The sequence below is a fragment of the Cornus florida genome, unplaced genomic scaffold, assembly GCF_030987335.1.
Source record: "Cornus florida cultivar Cherokee Brave unplaced genomic scaffold, ASM3098733v1 CherokeeBrave_3.0.0_Hap2_Chr02, whole genome shotgun sequence".
NCBI lineage: Eukaryota > Viridiplantae > Streptophyta > Magnoliopsida > Cornales > Cornaceae > Cornus > Cornus florida.
This window is the reverse complement of record NW_026775572.1, coordinates 83,493,332-83,502,470: the sequence shown is the minus strand read 5'-3', so window position 1 is coordinate 83,502,470 and position 9,139 is coordinate 83,493,332. Positions and strand designations below refer to the sequence as shown.

Sequence of the window (9,139 nt, the reverse complement as noted above, 5' to 3'; positions counted from 1 at the left end):
GTCTTTTATTGATCTTGAAGATCAATTGCCACTTGGTTATAGTCGGAATAACCATCAAGGAAACAGTAGAAGCTTTGGCCGCTAACCTCTCTAGGATTTGATCAATGAATGGAAGTGGGAAATGATCCTTCCTAGTGGTAGAGTTAAGTTTCCGGAAGTCAATGCACACACGCCACCCAGTGGTGGTGCGTTGTGGCACGAGCTCTCCCGCAAAATTTTCGACGACGATGAGGCCGGATTTCTTGGGAACAACTTGAGTGGGACTCACCCACTTACTATCAGAGATGGGATAGATGATTCCTGCATCCAATAGCTTGATCACTTCTTTCATAACCACTTCCTTCATGTTGGGATTCAACCGGCGCTGCACCTCTCTAGAAGGTTTAGCGTCCTCCTCCATATGGATGCAATGCACACAAATAGAAGGGTCAATTCCTTTCAAATTAGCCATCGCCCAGCTAATAGCTTCTTTGTGCTCTTGTAACACCGCTAGAAGGCTAGTTTCTTGATCCTTTAAAAGGTCAGAAGCAATGATGACTGGAAGAGCTTTACTCGCACCAAGAAACACATACTTGAGGTGGGCCGGGAGCGGCTTTAACTCAAGTTATGGTGGGGATTTTAAAGAAGGGACCGGAGGAGTAGTTGAAAGTTGAGGAAGTGGTTCTCTCGGTATTTTCCAAGAAGGACAATCCATGATAGCATTAATGTCAAGCAAAGAATTTACTTCCTTGATGGATTGGTCAATGTCAAAGCTTGAGAAGTCAAAGTGAGACATGCAAGTTTCAAGAGGATCCTTGCTTAGAATGAAGGGGAGAGATTCCTCGACCATTTCGTTTATCACATCAATAAGAAAACAATCATCCTCATCGGAAGGATGTTGAGTTACATGGAAGATGTGGAGTATGACTTGCATGTTTCCAAAGGCGATGTCCATCACCCAGGTTCGGTAATTAATTGAAGCAATAGCCGTAGCTAAGAATGGCCTACCTAGGATCACGGGAATATGCTTCTTTGGGTCATGGACCGGTTCTATGTCAAGAACCACAAAGTCTACGGGGAAGTAGAATTTGTCCACTTTGATAATGACATCCTCAAGAATGCCTCGTGGGTACTTGACCGATCTGTTGGTAAGCTGCATGACTACGGAGGTTTGCTTTAGATCTCCCAACCCAAGCTGTAAGTAAACTGAGTAAAGAATCAAATTTACACTAGCTCCTAAGTCAAGGAAGGCCTTTTCTATCTTGTTGTCGCCAATGACACACGAGATAGTTGGGGCACCCGGATCCTTATACTTTGGAGGAGCACTGTGTTGAATGATTGCACTCACATTTTCAGTTAATCTCACCTTATTTGGCAAATGATTTTTAGAAGTGCGCTTTTGATTGCACAAATCCTTGAGAAATTTTGCATGGGGAGGGATTTGCTTTATAGCATCCAAGAGAGGCAAGTTGATCTTTACTTGCTTGAAAACTTCCCACATATCTTGAATTTTGCAATTCTTGTTCCCAAAATGTGTCGACTCTTGGAGACATTGAGGAAACGGAGCCTTAGGCTCATAAGACGTCTCCACATTTGGGTTGACAAGCTTGGAATTTTTAGCATTAGACTTTGGATTTTCAGGAGTGAACTTTGGATTAGAAGAGAGGAGATTTGGATTTTTAGGAGGAAGAACTTTGTCATTGCTACTTCCATCAACCTTGTTATCCACAACTCGACCACTCCTGAGGGTGGTGATTGCTTGGACTTGTTCATGAGTTGGCCCATTCAGATGAGGGGTTTCATCAATCACATGAATCCCTCTAGGATTTTGAAATGGTTGAGCGGGAAGCTTCCCCTTGTCTCTTTCAAGGAGTTGGTTCATTGAAGTGGCTATTTGCCCTACTTGATTATCAAGTTTAGCAATAGACTGAGTGTAGGAATGAACCATTTGGAGAGTGGGCTGCAAAGATGACAAGAGTTGCTTGTTGAATTCCATCATTTGCTTATTTAGAGATTCCATCATTTGCTTATTTTCAGCCATAATCTTATTCATTGGGAACACAGGTGAACAAAGGAGCATTTTAAGCAAGGAGCTAAGCAAAAGCATGGAAGAAGCTAAAATCTAAAAAAAAAAAAATTGCAAGGCTAAAACTGAAAATTGAATTGAAGTGCTAAAGGACCCTTTGTGAGCTCTTTCTTAACTCAATCTCTAGTTAAATCGTCGGCCTACATGGAGGCTTGTATTTCAATTCTTAGATAAATTATGAGTCCACATGGAGGCAATTTTATTATTCTTTGCATATTGTTTATAGCATGGGAGTTTGGGATTATTGTATATGGAGGAAGTTTTATTGGCCTAAGGATTTTATCTAAAGGTCAATCTTATGTTTTGATGATTACAAACCATTAATGATGTTTATGTACTAATGTTTTCATTGAGTGATATATAGTTGATCAACATTCAATCCTCAATGATGAGCTAGAAGATCCATTCCAAGCATTCCAAACACTTAAGCAATGGATTCAAGGAAGCATCAAAGTGCAAGAAATTAAAGAAGAACTCGGACTTCAAAGATCACACAAAGCATTTCAAAGAAAGAAAGAAAGTCTTAATCAATCCTAAACGATCATGGTCAAAGAATGAAGAAAAGGGTAGATAAGATGGTGATAGCTTAAGATTCAATGTTAAAGTATACTTGAATATTTTTTGAAGCTCAAAATTATAGGACCGTGCATATCATACATTATTCATATGCTCCTATGACCATTAGCAATAGACTAGGAACTTCATTTATATATATTGTCATATGAAGTCTTTACTAAGAAAGAGTTAGTTCAAGCTTCATAAGCTTTGAAAGAACTCATTTTTTAAGCTAGAAATTCTAGGACCATGCACATTAATCATTATATTTATTTTGGTCTCTAAAAAGAAAAGGAAAAGGCATTGAATTAATTTTTCATCTTTAAAGCCTTTGTTGGCAAAATTTGGTAAATGATTCTGAGACACAATGCACTTGAAATTTATCATCTTCATATGTCCCTAGACTCTTAGAAATAGGCCTTGAACTTAATTGAATCATTCATCAAAGTCCTAGGTGCTAGAAAGATGGATATCTCAAAAGAAGCTATTTTCAGCCTAGAAAATTTCAGACCAGCTTGCACTAAAACTGCTATAACTATTTGTGTAGTTGGAATTTTTATACAACGCTAGTGGCATTGGAAAGCTGACTTCGAGCCCTTGAGTTTAGACTCAAATTTCACCTAAATTGGATTAAAAATGACTAAGATATGAGCTTCACAAAATACCTGATTATGCTTTACAAAAATTCTGACTAGGTTGCACTTAAATAGCCATAACTTTTTCTATGGTTGTAATTTTTTAGCAAGGCATGTGGTTTTAGATAGCTGACTTTAAGAAAATAAATTTAGACTCAAATTTCACCTCATTTGGAGTTTCATGGACTGAGTTATGTCCATTTGAAGTCATGCACTTTTTCTATCCAATTTAGTAGCAGCCTTCATGAAGCAAGAGCAGCCTCTATAAGAAATAGAGCCAGCTCTCTCAAAGACTAGAGAAGGCTCTACAAAATTAGAGACGGCTTAGGAAAGTAGAGAAGGCTCAATGAAAAACTAGAGAAGGCTCTACCAAAATTAGAGAAGGCTCAGGAAAGTAGAGAAGGCTTTACAAAACTAGAGAAGGCTCCATTTTTCTACTGAGCCGTCTCCATTTCAGAAAAAGAGCCTGCTCCACTTTTTTAATGGAGCCGCCTCCACTTTTGCAAAGAGCCAGCTCCTTTGAGGGTATTGAATTACAACGGCAATTTTTCTGCATTTATTTCCTCTAACCACTTCTAACAGCTATATTGAGCTACGAATTTCTATATATATATAGAGGGCTTGTCTGCAAATAAATACACCATTTAAGAGACATTAAATGACATTGTAATCAAAGCTTTTGTTCTCAATCTTCTCTTTATCTCTCTCATTTCACTCTTATTCTATCTTGAGAGATTCCAGTAAAGATTAAAAGGGCTTTTGCTCTTGTTTTAATCTTCATAGAGTTTTTGCTCTATTATACTACTTAAGAGAGCATTCAAGAACATTCATTTAAGTGCATCAAAGAGAGCTTTTGGCTCTACCTTTATACAGAGCTTTTGTTCTGGTTTTACTCACTCATAGAGCCTCTGTTCAGACATCAATCTTCATCTCATATACAAGCTTCCATAGCTGAACCAGAGTGAACTTCAGAGAGCATTTAATAAGCCTTTGCTGAACTTTTGTTATAGTATTTCATCAGAGCTTTTGTTCTGCATTTTCCTCATTATCTCTCATACATTTCGTACTTAGAGTTTGAGCTTCACTTGATTTCATATATACTCTATTGTGAGGTTTGATTTGTATCAGTTCTTGAGAGGATTTCTAATACTACAAATTCTATCTACAAATCTGCTGTAAGCCTAGGAGGAACAGTTTCTCTTAGCAAAGAAATTGTAAGGGCTGGTGTGGCCTATGTAAAAGTAAGAGAGGTGGTCTCTTAGCAAGGATACTGAAAGGGTTGGTATGACCCAAAGGGAAGCTTAGGAGAAGGGTGTTCTCCTAGCAAGAAAGAGAAGCAAGGTCTTGCTTCAATTGAAGGTTTGCTCTTCACCATTAAGGAGAAGCTCTAAGGAATTTGGGAAGTCTCAAGAGGGATCTTGAGCCGAGGAGTAGGAGTTTCCGAACCTCGCAAAAATCGCCATGTTATTGTTTGCAATTTTTCTTCCCTTATCTCTTTTACAATTGTGCTAAATTGATTACTTTCATATCTTGATTATTGCATAATTGATTATACTGTCGGTTAGAAATTGTATTTCTATAATTTGCAAAATTTGGCCATTGACACTATTCACCCCCTCTCTAGAGTCAATTCTTGAGTAACAAGTTTGATAATTGATTTGTTGCGAGGTGAAGTGATTGTTTATTGCTTGTTGCTCGTTGTGTTTTGTTGTGCATGCATGGTCGTAGATTATTGAAACCTGCTCTTGTCCCTCTTAATTTTCATCTTGAATTCGTTGTTCGAAACCCTGGGGGAAAAGGAAGTTCTAGTCAATTCATTTCATCAATGGACGTACATAATGAGGACCATGTGGAGGACCTTGGTCACATAGACCAACAAGGTATCCTCCACCCCAATGTGCATCATGATAACATGCAAGTACCATTAGGCATGCCGAGGCCATTTATTCACCCACCACAACAACAAAGCCAAGTTCCATTGGGAATGCCTAGGTCAATGTTTGCTCCACAACCTCCCATAGTTCAAGGCAATCAAGGTGCCGATGTTGCACCTCCAATTGTAAACCCTCCCCTTGCTTTAAGAGATCACTATGTGCCTAATGAGTACAATGCATCCACATGCATTCAATTGCCACCATTTAGAGCACACAACTATAAGATCAAACCACAAACCATTTAAATGCTTCCTAACTATCATGGACTTCCAAATGAAGAACCTTATAAGCATTTAGATGAGTTTCTTGAAGTATGTTCCACCGTGAGATACACGGACATGCTGGAAAAGGTCTTAAGGGTTAAACTTTTTCCATTCACCCTTAAAGACGAGGCAAAATACTAGTTTAACAATCTTAGGCCTTTTTCAATAACTTCTTGGGCAAAAATGCAACAAGAGTTCTTGAAGAAGTACTATCCGGTTTCTAAGACCAATGCTATGAGAACCTCAATTTAAGAATTTTCACACAGGGATGGGGAAACGTTCCATGAGGCATGGGAAAGATTCAATGAATTGCTTAGGAAGTGTCCACATCATGACATGCCCAAATGGCAATTAGTTCAATATTTCTTTGAGAGTTTATTCGATAATTACAAGGGCATAGTTGATGCTTCCATGGGTGGCTCTTACATTGATAGGCATAAGGATGACATGTGGCGTCTTTATGAGAGCATGAGTGAAAATTATTTGCATCGAACTTTATCTTCTAAGAATGGTAGGAATTCAAGTAGAAGGAAGAGTGTTGCCTTACATCAAGTTGACCATTCCAATGAAATAGCCGTCGAGATGAAATCCTTATCTCAAAGGTTTGATCAATTCTTGATCAACCAAAACTCGGCAAATCAAGTATCTTCTGTCCCTAACATTCCCATCATGCATCTAATGAATCATGTATGACTTATTCAAGTGTTTTACATTCTACTTCCAATTGTCCCCATGGACATGTGCAAAGTGAACATCATGAATAAGTCAATCCAGCTTTTGTTAATCAAGGGAATAATCCTTATGGTAATCACTATATTCCTAGTTGGAGGAATCACCCGAATTTCTTTTGGAGAAACCAATGGGAAGGCTCAAACCCTTCCCAAGGTGGTTTCCAAGGGAAGTATGTTCCACCTCCGATGCAAAGCCAAGGTTCCCAAGGATATAGGCCATATCAATCATAAGGAAATTAATTTTCTAATCCTCATTTTCCTAATCAACCATCATATTCTCAAGGAAATTCTAGGAGTCCCGCTTTTGAAGAGAAAGTTTTGACTGCTCTAGGCACTCTAGAGGCAAACACTCAATTGCTTCATTCTCATTCTCAATCCATTGCTAAGCTAGAAACCCAAGTAGGGCAAATAGCTAGTACTTTAAATGCTAGAGAGAAAGGTAAATGCCTTTGAATGCCCCACCAAAGCAACAATGTGTTGTGGAGACTCATTCCTCATCGAAAAGTCCTATAATTGAGCATGTTAATGTGGTTACTACCTTGAGAAGTGGGAAGATTGTGGACAACCAAGTGGGCATGTCCAATAAAGAGAGTAAACCGGTGCAACCATAAGTTGATACCCATCCCGTTTCACATTTTATTCCTCCTTCATTGTATATGCATGATCATTCAAATGAGAAAGTGTCAAAAAGTGATTTGAAAAGTGATCTTGGAAAGAAAAATTTGCAAAATGATTTCAAAACTTCTTGTGTTGAAGAGACTTCAAAGAAAAATTCTGAAAAAGTTTTTAAGCCAAGAGCTCCATTTCCAGATGCCTTAAATGGATCCATTTATCTTGACAAGCAAAAGACAAAGACAAATGAAATCATTGATGTGTTTAGGCAAGTGAAGGTTAACCTTCCGCTTTTGGATGCAATCAAGCAAATTCCAGCTTATGCCAAGTTTTTAAAAGATCTTTGCACCTAAAAAAGGAAGAACAAAAGCTAAACACCTAGGAAAGTGGTCTTGACCGAGCAAGTGAGTTCTATTTTGCAACATAACACTCTTCCAAAGTTCAAAGACCCCGGTTTACCTACCACTTCATGCATCATTGGTGATCATATCATTAATCGGGCTCTCTTAGACTTAGGAGCAAGTGTTAATTTTCTTCCATACTCGGTATATGTCAAATTAGGCTTAGGAAACTTGAAACCCACGTTGGTGGTTTTATAACTTGCCGACCGATCTATCAAAAAGCCTAAGGGTATCATTGAGGACGTATTGATTAAGATTGATAAATTTTTCTTCCCTGTTGATTTCGTTGTCATTGACACGGAACCAGTCCTGAATCCTAGGAGCCAAATTCCCGTTATCCTTGGCCGTCTTTTCTTGGCAATCGCGAATGCCAACATTAATTGCAGGGTGGGAATAATGAAGATCTCATTTGGCCACATGAAGGTGAAGTGGAATATCTTCAATCCGACCCCGAATTCATTTGACAGCATAAAGAAGTGAATGTTGTAGAGAAATATCATGACCATGAATGTGAAAGAATAGAGTCTTTGTGTGAAACCAAAATTTCAAAAGGGTTATCTTCAACCCTGAATTTGAAAAAAGTTGTTTCAAAATCTTGTTTTGAAAAGGTATGGAAGCCCAAAGATCATTTTAACCAAGGACCAAAAATTTCTTTTGAGCCTAATCCAACAAGTTCCCTAGGGAACCATTTGTTGGGTAGAGTTCAAAGTACTTATCACCCCATTAAGGAGGGGATGCACTACAAGATGTTTGATCTGGGCTAAAAGAGCCCAACGTCTTGCTAGAGACGTTCAAGACTAGTGCATTTCGTAGGGTGTCACAACCCTATTCCTCCCTCATTTCTATTTTAAATTTCATTTCTTGCGAAGTCTAGATATTTACTTTAGGTTCATATACATTCCTAAGAACTGTGATTAGGATTGCATGCACTTTCATGTTAAAAATGAGCATTTTGTTCCTATTTGATCGATCTCAAACGAGGTTCGATCGATTGAACTCAATACCTGCATCTAACCTGCATCAAATCACCTCTCTGTCCAATCGTTCGAAGAAAACCTGCATATTTCAGCTCTCTGTCTAATCGATCGTAAATTCTTCGATTGATCTAGATTCATCTTAGATCGATTTGTAGTCTCAACACTAAGAAAAATTTTGAACCTACATCTAACCTGCATCCAAAGACCTCTCTGTCCCATCGTTCGAGCATGTCTGCAGATTTTTGTATGTTAATCGATCTGACTCTTTCTGAGATCGATCTCTGTTCTTTGATTTACTGTTTGACTTTTGTTTTGAATTTATAAGGGGGGGGGGGGGTTCAAGGTTTTCAAAAATACGTTTATTTCTTGTATTTATTTTATTTTTGTCTATTATTTTTCAAAAATCCCAAAAATATTTTCTTTTCTTTTATTTTATTTTATATTTCAAAAATTACCAAAAAAAAAATAATAATTCTTTTGTTTTCTTTTATTTTACTTAGTTTATTTTCATATATATTTTATTTAGTTTTATTTTTCAAAAATAAAATATATATATATATATATATATATATATATATATATATATATACATATATATTTCATTTTTAATTTTTGACTTTTAACATTCAAAAATTTAAAAGCTTCAAAAACAATTTTGTCTTTTAGTGAGGAGAAATCGATACTAGTTCGATCGATCTAAGATTTCAGTTCGATCGATCGAACTGAAGAGGGAATGTTTTTAGAAATAGAGGCCAAGGGTTATTACAGATCGATTCAAAGATCGATCCAAAAAACCCCTAGCTTCCCCTCGCCGCTGCAACCTTCCCTTCCATCTCCGGTGAGTGCTTCTGCGATTCCATCATGCCCGAATCTCTCTCCCTTATCTCGAATCTCAGGATTCATCTCTCTCTCCTTCGATCCACTTCTCTCTCGGTTTAGGTAAGATTTGAACTCCATCTTTTGATT

At 37.7% G+C, this 9,139-nt stretch overlaps 1 pseudogene; it reads right to left on the bottom strand.

Annotated features, from left to right (window-relative positions):
• Nucleotides 1–5,691: 5,691 nt before the first annotated feature.
• LOC132297746 (small nucleolar RNA R71) lies at nucleotides 5,692–5,790 on the bottom strand (annotated as a pseudogene).
• Between the last annotated feature and the right edge of the window lie 3,349 nt (nucleotides 5,791–9,139).